The following is a 13,938-nucleotide window of genomic DNA, read 5'->3' on the forward strand; positions in this document are numbered from 1 at the left end:
AAAAAGGGGAGAAAAAACTTCGGCCACGTGCTTGGTTTCCGCCTCAAATACAAGAACCACGTTGCTGCTTCGGTTGGAAAAAGTGTAATGAATGGGTTCGATCACAGGGAGTACCGAGTGTGACGTAGTGCATACAAATTAACTTGTACCATCTAGCCGCTAAAGTCACGTAGACCCGACTTACAGGGTGTATCAAAATTAATACGGACTATTTGATATAAACTCAAATAATCTCGATTATTGTGTAATGATTGAATATTGTTTAACGTCCCTCTCGAGAATATTTCACTCATATGAAGACTGCCGGTGAAGGGCTGCAAAATTTGGGCCTATGCTCGACGCTTATGGCCATTGAGCAGGGAGGGATCTTTATCGTGTCACACCTGATATGACACGGGACCTCGGGTTTTTGCGGTCTCACCCGAAAGACTGCCCCATTTAGTCGCCTCTTACGACAAGCAAGTGGTATTGAGGACCTCTTCTAACCCGGATCCCCACGGGAGTATTGTGTAATGAACTGTATATGTAACTTGTGTTGATGATTTCTTTCAAATCTTTGTTCTGTAAATCATAGACAGACTCATCCTATTGTTTCATTGTCTTGGATTCTTAAACCAAACATATTATTGAGAAATAAAGTAAATAAATAATCAGTATCATATACAATTTAATTTATTGTTTAGGTCATTGTTTCCATAAAAACGTTTGACTACAGATTGACAGATATTACTCTATTATGATTGATTGTATCTTGCTTAATGTCTCACTCGAGAATTTTTCACTCTTATGGAGACGTCACCAAGACCGGTGAAGGGCTTCAAATTTAGGCCTATGCTCGGCGCTTACGGCCATGGAGCAGTGAGGGTTCTTTAGCGTGCCACAACTACTGTGACACGGGTCATCCGTTTTTAAGGGCATCTCCGAGGACCCGTGACATTCACACCTGATGCCGAGCGTTTGGCGATGGAACTTACGGAGAGCCAAAGAGTTCAATATTCTATCTTTGTAATTATGTATTTTGTTGTTACTAAATGCGCCATTGGTTCAATGTAAAATAGAAAAATATTAACCGTTATCTAGACATTTGTAGTACATAACGGTATATTCGTTATTTGAATGGCGTAAGATGTAAATGAATGTAATGCCTGTGTAGATGCGTAACAAGTGAATGCATTATTTATTCAATGTAAATTTGAAATTAGATCTTCGTCATCCGTATTTGTGCATTTGCACATTGCAGTTGCGAGTTACAGTAAATTTTTTGGTAATCCGTCCGATGATAGTTCGACATTCGAATTTGCTCATTCGTTTACTGCATTTCAACATGTTCCGTCACCGGAATTATTTATCCGGATTTTGATTTTTAGTTCTTTCCGATCTGATGTTTTGAGAACGTAGTACAAACGTTATATGCAGCATGTGCTCCTTAATCCGAGATTCCTCTGACTCTTAACCCCGCTTTTATTTTGTGACTTCTGCGGGGGAGAGTCAGAGCGGACTCCATATTGAAAAGTGGGAATTCAGCGACACCAGCTGGTGTCGCTGCTTTACCTACCTCTTACAACTTTATTTCGCGGACCCATCTTCCAAGACGCGAGGATTCAGTTATCGGAAGATTATTCTACAAATACATCATGATTAATACGATGCTATCGCCGTTTAAACGGCCCTAACACCGACAAATGGAGCATCACTTGAATTAGGTCGCCGCCTCGCCATTTGATTTCTTTGCGCATGACGTCAGCACATGTAAACACAAAATTCCATCGTTTAAACGGCGATAGAATCGTAATAATCATGATGTGTTTGTAGAATAATCTTCCGATAACTGAATCCTCGCGTCTTGGAAGATGGGTCCGCGAAATAAAGTTGTAAGAGGTAGGTAAAGCAGCGACACCAGCTGGTGTCGCTGAATTCCCACTTTTCAATATGGAGTCCGCTCTGACTCTCCCCCGCACGTCAAATATAAAAGCGGGGGTAAGAGTCAGAGGAATCTCGGATTAGTGCTCCTGAGCACTCGCGTATCTGTTTACCTGTATAAAATGTAGATCTTCAGTGTCTTGTTCACTTGAAACTGTTCCTGCACAGCGTAAGTGTTTATCTAGATGTTTTTTTATTTAGATTGCAAAGTTATGGAAACTTGTTTACCTATTCAGTTTTGCATATGTATACTAGGTTGTGGATCAGAGAAATTTCGGGATAAATATGAAAGGAACTGTTATTGTGAAATTATCTGGATTTTTTGTAATGCTATCATACTAGCATTTCTTGAAGTATTTAAACAAGCCTTAAATATGAATATTTCCTGATACATACACAATTTAGGGATTTTTATGCCATTTACATGTGTGTATGGATGATGTTTATGATGGGGTTTTTTGTATCGATGGTATATACATAGTTGTTTAATACATGAATTTATGGATATCAGAGATAAAGTGTATGCACTTATATTTTCTATTATCATATTTCAATTGTTTGTTTGCTTTAACACAATTTTAAAGCGAATTGCTGTCTGAATTTAAAAAGTATGGTCACCAGTTATTGTCATAATCTTACATTGATTTGTGTATGTTTGGTTAATCTCATTTTTTGTACATGATTGAATTGTAATAGTGTGTTCTTTGTTACTTTTCAGTTTTCTTACCATTTCATCTTTACTCAATAAAGTTTTGGAGTATTTTTGACTGGTTTTACTGCAGTATTGTCTTGGACTCTCCAGACTACAGACTGTACACAACATTTGTTCGTTGTTTTACCATTATGACGACAGAGGGCGCGCGCTACATCGAATTTTTTGGGAAACAGCCTATAGAATCATATTGGAGGACTAGTTTATGTGACATTCCCTCGGAGCTATTATTTTCCCGGCCTTTCGAAGTCCGAGGTAAATTATTTTATTTTGTGCAATGAAGATAAAAAGAAGGGGGTGATCAGATACGAAAAAAGTGCTTGTGGAAATATTGTAAAATTCAAATCTAGGCCATGGCTCAGGCTACTGGTTTTATGGCCTGGCCTAGTAAAAATTATGGAAAAATAGCCCGACTGGTCTATTACATAAAAACTTTAAATATGTTACATGCAAGGTTGGCTGTCATTTAATGAAAACAACTGGTAAATGATAACTGATTCACTCTGTTTACAAATATAAAACCCATAGGCGTCGGAACCGGGGGGGGGGGGGGGGGGCTAGGGAGGGGCTTACCCCCCTCCCCTTTTTTGCAAAGATAGACATAATAACCCCAACCCCAACCCCAAAAAACGACGTAGAATATTTTTTGTTGGTTTATCCCCCCCCCCCCCCACTTTCCGACGCCTATGAAACCAGAATAGTTTTTGCGTGATTTAGAATTCTTACCCAATGTACAGATTAACTATTTTTAAAATATTGTGAATTACGTATTTCAGTGCCAGCAATGCAAAAATGGTGGGAAAGGGGCGCGAAAACGAAAATCAATCCCAATCAAAGCAAATATGTACAAGAGTTTTTGGTCTCGCACAAATAAATGTAACCTCCCCGGTGGTATGTGGTTACTAAATGTCATACACTGTTTGTTTAAAGTAAACTCATGGAAAAGATCAGTCCAGTCATCTAATAGTATATTGATACTTACAACAATGTTCTACATCAAGTCTCTGATCAAACTACTTCAGCAGCACATTTTCAACGACTTTTAGCGCCAACCGGTTAATGTTGAGTGTGCTAGACACCCAAGTAGTCCCAAGTGTTAACTGGTCCTCCTATATGATTCTATAGTCTGTTTCCCAAAAGATACGATGTAGCGTATGCCCTCTGTCGTCATAATGGTAGAACAATTTACAAATGTTGAATCGAGCAAATGCGAATGTCGAACCACAATGTGCAAATGCTCAACTACGGATGACGAAGATCCAATTTCAAATTTACATTAAATAAATAATGCATTCGCTTGTTGCGCATCTACACAAACATATATTCCATTTACATCTTACGCAATTCAAATGACGAATATACCGTTATGTACTACAAATGTCAAGATAATGATAAACACTTTTCTATTTACATTGAACCGATGGCGCATTTAGGAACAAATACATAATTACAAAGATAGAATATTGAACCCCTTGGCTTTCCATAGGAACTGTCACTAGCTGTTTTAACGACTTAGGTCTGTCGCGGGCGGGATTCGAACCCAGGCCTTCTGCATGCGGGGCAAACGCTCTAACCTCTCGGCCACCTAAGTGTAATACAGAGAAACCATGCTTATTCTGTATGACACCTGATCCCACCTCTGCCCTGTTCATAATTTGTATCTGTTATAGGATTTATGAGATTTTTACGGGTAATTACCATTGTTTGTTATCTTCATTTTTTTTTATAATAGCCAAAGGAGATACTTTCGAAAGACCGGGCTCTTCTTCAAAAAGTAGGTGTGATATTTAATTAAAGTAATAAAATCTATCTAAATGCATGTCACGGCCATGTATTCAATGTTCTAAAGGTTATTTTCTTATAATCTCCAAGTTGAGTATATGCACCAACAATCAGATATTTTAAACTTTTTCAGCAAACCTTGTACCTGCTTCAAAACCTCTGCTACTGGGTGACCCAGAGGGTAATAAGTGAAAAATTATCTTATTGAATGTTATTGTTTATTGAAAGGAAAATGTTTTGATAAAAAGAAATTAAAGTTAAAAACATCACCGAGTACTTTAAAGCATGGAATAATTTTTACGTAAGGGTTAATGTACGAGTATCGCTCCATTGCTTTTAAGGAATGGAGTGATGCGAGTACATTGACCCACTTAAAATCCATCTTTGCTAAACTAAACTTTGTGCATTTTAATCATGTCTTACGTTTTTCATTCTTTTGTTGCATGCATTTATATTTACTTGTATAAAGGTTGACCTACTTTCCGAACACTCCATTCCTGAAAAATAACGGAGTGTTTAAACAAAAGAATGACGTCATAGGTGGATTTTTAATAGTGATTTAATCTGAAAAAAATATTTTCAGTAGTAATTTTTTTAAAACATAATTTACTTATGGTGTTTTTGATATGATATATTGTTTATATAAATATATTCATTGACTACAGTGTGCATGTATATAATGTAATGAAGGTACAGTGCCATTTCTACCAAATAAGTGCACTTTAAGGCCAGTAATGGCAGATAACAATAATGTAAGAAGTTATCCCCCCCCCCCCCTCCCCAGAAAATTCACCTTTGCAGACAAAGAAATAGGGTAAATATAAATGATGTGACATAGTGTGTTGTTTTATGTAAAGATATTTTTTAACTTTATGGAACATGACTTTTGGTGAATGTGAAAAAAAGAAGAAATTATCCTTTGAGACCAAGGCCACAAGTTTAATAGTAATATGAATACTACATTTTGTGAGCTAATATCACTATGTAGGAGAAATAAAACTAACTAAAGACATCTACTAAGTCAAAAGGTATGTTTTTAGCTATACTGTCAATCAAACTAAAAAGCAAAGAGACATCCCATTATAATTGCATATATATATATATATATATATATATATATATATATATATATATATATATAAGAATACTACATATTCATAAGCTATCAAAGAACAAAGCTAATATTAGTAAATAGGACAATTAAACAGCAACTAAGATATCTAAGTGAAAAAGTTTGGTGTTTGCTTAACATCCAATTTTCAGAAATGTCATCATAGACAGGGCCGTGAATTAACCTTCAATTTGGAGGAGGCTGGAAATTAGGCGGGGGTCTGGGGGCCGCCCAGGCCCCCAGACGCTGAGCACATTTTGTGCACACTGAACACGTTTCGTGCAAAATCCTTGATTCTAGGGCCTTCTAAGATGTTACTTGACTAACTCATTCTAAAAGAAAGATTTGGAATGCTTTTTAAGGGAGGTATCATGTTCTTAGTTATTGGAAACAACATAAATTCCAATGAACTTTAAATTTTAATTTTTTTTGGCTCAAAAGTTGGAGGCAGCTGCCTCCTCCGCCTCCATGTAATTTACGGCCCTGATAGAAATGTTTGGTTTTTTCATCACAACAAACTGTCAAGCATTAATCAATTTGCGACATTAATTTTGGACTTTTTGGCTCATCTTGACTTTGTGACATTAATTCTGGATTTTTTGGCACATCTTGACTTGTCTGTGGTTGAGATGATTCTGGTGTTTCGAGCTCATCTTCTTGGAGAGAACTTGTAAGAAGGACATCAAATTCCTTTAACTCTTTAATTTCAGCTGACAGTGCAGAATTTTTCTTCCATAACTCCTTGATTTGCTCTCTTAGATTTGCCTCCACTTTATCTCGGGATTTCCGTTCATTTTCTTCTACTTTTTTGAAATCTTTGAGGGCTATCTCAGTTTTCTTTTCTAATACCATCAATTTTCGTCTGACTCTTTCGATGATAATAGTAGCATTTTCCTTGTTTCCTTTGCTCACATCATAACAAGCTGCCTTCAATTCGATGTCGACCTCTGTCAGGGATTCTTTCAGAAAACAAGGCAGCTTTGCTTTACATGTACTTATTCCTGAAGATGCCATACTTTCCTATAACAAATTTCATTTTGAAAAATGGAAGTAATAATGAAAGAAGTCCCCAAAAATGTGACTCAAGTGTAAAAGTGTAATGATAATCATGTAACCGTTTGTTGGTTAAACCTGATTGCCACTACAAGTAAAGCTTGTGCCAGAAATGTATAGTTTCCATTCCAAAATGTTTATTGTGCAAACAAAAGTTTTGGAATTGAATTTTACTGGTATCACTATCACAAGAAATTCAAATAAATGCAGTAAAATTCATACAATACCAATTTAATGCACAGATGCATATTTTGACAATTTATGTCTCTTCAGTGATGCTCCGGCCGAAAAATTTGGAAATCCGAAATGTTATATCTATGAATAATGCAATATGATTTTTGTAAACAATAAATTTCTGCCACCATCAGAGGGAGGAAGCTGATCTCTTTTTTGTCTCTATAAGCTGAAACCAAGTTACAGGAATTCAAAAACCAAATAAACTGCAGCTGGATCATACAAAAGACACAAACACAAGCTATATGAATATTGACAACATTCACATGGAAGAAAAAGTTGTATTATTTGTCTATGCATATAAACTGCACACTGTAAAAGTGGTAATTTACACAAATTATTCATTAAGTGTCCCCCCCCCCCCCCCCACCCTTCACAAACATTACATAGAAATACAGTGAAATGAGTGGCTAGCATAAATAACCACTTGTACAGAAATATGATATCAAATGGAAATTCAAATTGATAAGACGCATGATCTTTCAGCCGGACTGTCCCATTGCAGTGAATACCTAATATAAAATGAAGTTGTTAAAAAGCATGATCTTATTCATTGTAGTGAATATATAATCAAAAATGAACCCAAAAAATTAATCCTGTAGCTGAAGCTCATTTTAAAAAAATTATACAGATGGCTACAACTGCAATGTCTGTTACCAGTGCCACCACGAGGAGGATCTACATTGAGTACGAGTAGCCATCTAGTACAAAATGCAGACAGATCATGCATATTTCACATCTTACATCAAGAAAGGAAATGAATGTGGGTGCAAATCACATAGATTTGTTGATGAAAGAGCTTAGGCTAGCTAGCTTAAAGCATAATGAGTAGAATATGAACATGAGAATGAGTAAAATGTGAACATGATAAAGCAAACAGGTGTAATATGTGAGTTTAATGAGTTACAACAGAAGCAAAGTAAATAGTGCACACACATATTTGCTTGGCACCAAGCCCATATGCAAAATATTTGAGAAAAATATAGCTTTGAATTTAAGAATTCTAGGGTACCTTTTCATGAGAAGAAATGTAGTTGAACTTCATTGTTGAACGTCTTTCCACTTCTTCAATTCCTGATTGACTTATGAGCGTAAAACGGTATTAGAAATAAACTCTGGACAAATTGTGTCTATTACTACAAGTACAACCAAACCAGAAAATGTCCGTAACTTCCATACTGTTAAAATATTTCAATGAAAATAGAAGATGCACAACTACATTATATATATAAGATGAGAATAAAGTTTGAATCATATCTGTTCACCGGTATTAGAATTAAACTCTGGACAAAGTGCGCAATCCCCAAAATGAAAAGAAAATGTGCGTAACTTCTATAACTGTTAAAATATTTCAAATGAAAATAGGAGATGCACAACTACATAATATATAGAAGATGTGCATAAAGTTTGAATGAAATATGTCCAGCGGTATTAGAAATAAACTTCGGACAAATTGCGTCTACGGACGGACGGACAGACGGACAAAGTGATTCCAGTATACCCCCCTGCGGGGGGTATAATAAGTTTCCAAGGATCCCCTTATTAAACTTTTTTTCAAAACCATGGGGGCTCCTTGTTGTTGAACACATCTTTGTGTAGAATTGTACTGGTATCAGCCAATAGGTCAAAATTAACATCTAAGTCTTCATAATCGGTAAATTAAAACTATTGAAAATATTGACTTTGATTTATTAACAACAAGAGGTACTGTGAGCAATGCTCACTAAGAATACCCCCCGCTTACCCCAATCTCCCAAAGGGTGTTGGTAATAGGTATAAACTACCTCTTTTCTGAGTGTAAAAAACAAATGGCATGACAAACCGAAACATATTGCTACTTCGATGTCCAGTGCGCATGACCTTTGACCTTTTGACCCCAAAATCGATAGGGAACATCTTCATCCCATGGGTAGTCCATATGTATGATATGGTGACTGTAGGTGGAAAGGATAACGCTTTAGAGCCCGGAAACCATATTGCTACTTCGATGTCCAGTGTGCTTGACCTTTGACCTTTTGACCCAAAAATCGATAGGGAACATCTTCATCCCATGGATAGTCCATATGTATGATATGGTGACTGTAGGTGGAAAGGATAACGCTTTAGAGCCCGGAAACCATATTGCTACTTCGATGTCCAGTGCGCTTGACCTTTGACCTTTTGACCCCAAAATCGATAGGGAACATCTTCATCCCATGGGTAGTCCATATATATGATATGGTGACGGTAGGTGGAAAGGATAATGCTTTAGAGCCCGGAAACCATTGCGTCTACAGACGGACGGACGGACAGACAGACGGACAACCCGATTCCAGTATACCCCCCCCCCCCCCACAACTTGTTGCGGGGGTATAATAAGGGGCATTCTATGCATGTTCCTGTAGTGTCAAAAGTCTTCTCTCTTTTTTTTTCAGAAAGAGAATGATCATTCTAGGAAGCAGTGTGACCTGTGTGTCATTTGTCTTTTAACCTGTGAATAAAAACAGATCGAATATTTAATTTGAACAAGATTGCTACACGTAGCCATGTCCTCCACCGACGCAAAAAAAGTTTTAGATTATGCAATTATAGAAGAAGGTATAATATCTAGCACCTCAGACCACTTACCTATAATAGTTAAGATTGAAGTTTTGGAAAACCCACACACATTATTACCAAACACATCAAAATGGCCTGCGTGGCACAGAATATGTACAGATACAAGGATCAAGTACTGTAACCAGCTGAAAAAAGACTTAAACCATATACTGCTCGATGAAAACAACATGTTGTCTGTATTATAAATGATATAAATACATATTCAACAGAAATTGTTAACGCTGTGATAAAAAGTGCCAAACTAACTATTCCCATGTGTTCATATAATCCTCATACCAAACCTTATTGGAATTCCTCAGTAAATGAAGCTCATAAGAACGAAATGAAACTTAGAGTCAAATGGGTAAAAGAAGGAAGACCTCGGGGTATGCAGCACATATCGTATGCTGAGTATAAACGTGCAAAACGCCATTTCCGACGATGTCAAGAAAGCGCCTCCCAGGACTTTATTCGAAAAAAGTACGAAGATATCGACAACGCTGCAGGAATCGACATTCGATTGTTTTGGAAATTAATTCGTCGACAAAAACCACGCCAAACAAAGTTATATCCATAAATACAGTTTGCCGAAAGAGTAGGAAATACACCTGAAAGTGTCGCTTCAGTTTTTGCTGAATACTTCTCAACTGTGTACGAGCACGGACAAAATGAAATATATGACAATCAATTTTACAACAATACCATTCGACAAAACAATCGTATCAAAATACAAGAAACTCAAAATTCTGCCGATCTTCCAGGTGGATATATTACAGAAAAGGAAGTAGTTGATTCTATAACACTATTAAAATCAAAAAAGCCCCTGGGCCCGACAAAATTCAATCGGAACATTTGATTCATGGAAAAAGTGTATTATCAAAATATTTATGTGTATTATTCAACAACATAATAAAACTAGGTAAAATCCCCTCTGGATGGAAACAAGGTTTTATAGTACCAATTTTCAAGGGTGGAAACAAACAAAAAACTTCTCCTGACAGCTACCGACCCATTTCATTATTGTCTACTATATTCAAAGTTTTTGAAAAAATCATCTACACAAGGATTATGAACGTAACATTCAAAGAGAAATACCCGAGTCCTCAACAACAAGGTTTTCATAAAGGTTTAAGTTCGATCACAGCTGCATTTAACCTTCAAGAAACAATCTTACATCACATTGAAAACGGATCACGTGTATATGCCTGCTTTCTAGACAGCCGAAAAGCCTTTGATACAGTATGGAGAAAAGGATTGCTTTGTAAAGTTAACGACATAGGTATCAAGGGAAAATTATGGACATTGATAGACGACTGCCACATCGATACCAAAAGTGCTGTAATTGTAAATTACCAACAATCAGACTGGTTTCCGGTTAAACAAGGAATACGGCAAGGCGGTGTCTTATCTGGATTTTTATACACAGTTTATATCAATGACTTACTTAACGAACTTGGTCACATCAATAAAAACTTCGGAATTCATAATATAGTCATCGACTCCTACTCTCGCAGATGATATTGCCTGTTTATCGTCAACTCCGCACTCACTACAGAATATGTTGGATGTAGCATACAATTATTCTTGTAGATGGAGATTCTCTTTCAACGCTAAAAAATCATGTATTATAGTATTCGGTAAATCACACAATGTCGTCTCAAATCAATGGTTAGTGGGCGATGAAATCATTCCTGTAAAGAGTGACTACAATCACCTTGGGATCATTCAAAACTCTCATTTCAAATCTCTAACCAGGACAAAGGAGGCATGTGACAAAGGCAGACGATCTTATTACTCCATAAAACACTTATCTTCATATGGTGACTAACAATCCTACAAAATATGAACGAAATCCGTTGAGGAGTTGCGTCCACAAAGTGAAGTGGGACGGACACCGGTATTTCTATATCCCCTTCCACGTTGCGGTGGGGGACAATTAAACAAATAAGTATTGTTGTTTAAACACTGTATGTCATTTCTTTTATATCTGTCAACATTAAAACTAATCAAACTCGGTTAAGAATGGATTATTTTTTTCATATAGAAGTCCAGTCAAAACTTGAATATCTTAAAAGTAAATTTTTAGATAGGAAAGTGAAAATGGCCAGAAAAAGGGAGGCTATCTATAAAACATCACAGACAGGACTGGAGATAGGAATTATTTTACAATGTGGAAAGCATATTCAGGACCCAGCTTAATTGTAAATGCCTTTTTGTAAGCACTCTATCACTGTCTTGATGTGATACAGAAGGTCAGATAATTTTTAAACCTTTTAAATTAGCCAAAAAAGTTTCAAAAATGGATAATATGCATGATACATTAGCCATTGGGACATAATCTCACTGTTAAAGAAATTTATATTAATGATCTAGTTGACTAGTGCTGATTCACTTTAAAGATTGCTGGTCTTTTGCACATCTATATTAAAGAAAGAAAGAATTCAAAGGGCGTTCGCTGGTAATTCCTCACTTTACATTGAGGTAGAAGAGATCAGCAACGCTGCTGACTGGATGGTGATGGTCAGGACCAACTTCAATGGAAGCTGTCCAGTTTCGAGACAAAGATTATTTTCCTTTGAAACCCCCATTTTCTCTGGAGGAATTAAAGAAGGGGTCCAAAGGGAAAAGAAAGAACGTTGGGTTCTACATCAGGGTACATGTTTGTAAGTAAATTTAATTGATATATTAAATGATATGTTTGTGAAGTTTTGACCCTTCAAATGAAGGTATCAGCAAGCATAATTTAGATTTGAGAAAACAAATATTGTTATCTGTTTTACCTTTAAAATGTTTCCTATTTAAATGTATACTAGGTAAAGATTAACATATGTAATATTTTACTGAGCTGTCCAAAATAGATTTGATGTGGGACTGGTCAAGGAATATGGTGGAATGCTATGATGGTTTTTTGTCACACTTTCTTCCTCAGCATAGACTGAATCAGTATGTAATTTGCATTTGTTCGTGACAGTTACAGACAAGACAAGTTAATCTCCAGTGTGCATATACCAAATTTGCATCAAATTTTGTTGCAAACACTGAAGCACAATATGAAAGGTGAGGATAACGAGCAGTGATCAATCCCATAACTCCTACAAGCAATACAAAATAGATAATTGGGCAAACACGGACCCCTGGACACACCAGAGGTGGGATCAGGTGCCTAGGAGGAATAAGCATCCCCTGTCGACCGGTGATAATATAAAAGTAAAATATATAGCAAAACATTTATTGACCGAGTTCTGAGGCAAAATGCATTTTGTCGAAACAGAATTAAAATTGTTAACTTTGGTCCAACAGCCTCATACAAACACTTTGTATCTGGAAATTTGCTATATGATTATGAATATTAGAAGGAGAAAATTCTTTAAAATACAATGGTTTTTATACCCCCCCCCCCCCCCCCCCGCAACAAGTTGTGGGGGGGGGGGGTATATTGGAATCGGGTTGTCCGTCTGTAGACGCAATGGTTTCCGGGCTCTAAAGCATTATCCTTTCCACCTACCGTCACCATATCATATATATGGACTACCCATGGGATGAAGATGTTCCCTATCGATTTTGGGGTCAACGGTCAAGCGCACTGGACATTGAAGTAGCAATATGGTTTCCGGGCTCTAAAGCGTTATCCTTTCCACCTACAGTCACCATATCATACATGTGGACTACCCATGGGATGAAGATGTTCTTTATCGATTTTGGGGTCAAAAGGTCAAACGCACTGGACATCGAAGTAGCAATATGGTTCGGTTTGTCATGCCATTTGTTTTTTGCACTCAGAAAAGAGGTAGTTTATACCTATTACCAACACCCTTTGGGAGATTGGGGTAAGCGGGGGGGGGGGGGGTATTCTTAGTGAGCATTGCTCACAGTACCTCTTGTTTTTAAATAGATGCTCCACCTAGCCTCATCCAGGGACCCGTATTTTTGACACTGGACCATAAATTTCAGTTTCCTTGGATACCTCTAACTCATTAATAACTCTTCTTGTTTGATGTCTTAAGACTTAAAAGAACATGTTTAAAGAAATATTGCATATTAATTATATTAATCAAAGAGCCCCATTCTACCATCAAAGTACCTGACCACGGGGATATGAATGATGGACACTTCTTTCTTCATTATTACTATGTCCAAAGTCAAGACGACGATTTTAAAACAATGCATTCTTACTTAAAGGCACATGGACACGATTTGAACTGGAAATTTTCAAATTTTATTTTTCCATTTTTATTGTTTACAATGCTTAACTAAAATATTTCTAATAATCAAACAAAATTTGAATTTCAGTTGTTGAGTTATAAGTGAGATATAGCACTCGCAATTCTTTGTCATGTAAACAAGGCTCGTGTCATGTTTTTGTTTACATTAGATTGCTTAAAGGGAAAGGCAACCCCAAAAAAATTTACATGATAAATGATAGGATTAATTATATGATAAAGATTTGTCATACTATTCTTTTGATATACGGCCTAGATAAGCTTCATTACTAATTTTAAAACGTTAAAAATTGAAATTTCCGCCATCTATAGAGGCTGCCACGATGCGG

General features: G+C 36.6%; 1 long non-coding RNA gene across 1 annotated transcript; it reads right to left on the reverse strand.

Annotated features, from left to right (window-relative positions):
* Window positions 1-7,231: 7,231 nt before the first annotated feature.
* Window positions 7,232-11,239, reverse strand: LOC130054560 (uncharacterized). The gene is made up of 3 exons (XR_008802852.1): window positions 10,834-11,239; window positions 9,420-9,535; window positions 7,232-9,282 (listed from the first exon to the last, which is right to left on the reverse strand). It is a non-coding gene; the product is annotated as an uncharacterized LOC130054560 (long non-coding RNA).
* Between the last annotated feature and the right edge of the window lie 2,699 nt (window positions 11,240-13,938).

Source organism: Ostrea edulis, chromosome 5 (assembly GCF_947568905.1).
Source record: "Ostrea edulis chromosome 5, xbOstEdul1.1, whole genome shotgun sequence".
In the NCBI taxonomy this organism is placed as follows: Eukaryota; Metazoa; Mollusca; class Bivalvia; order Ostreida; family Ostreidae; genus Ostrea; species Ostrea edulis.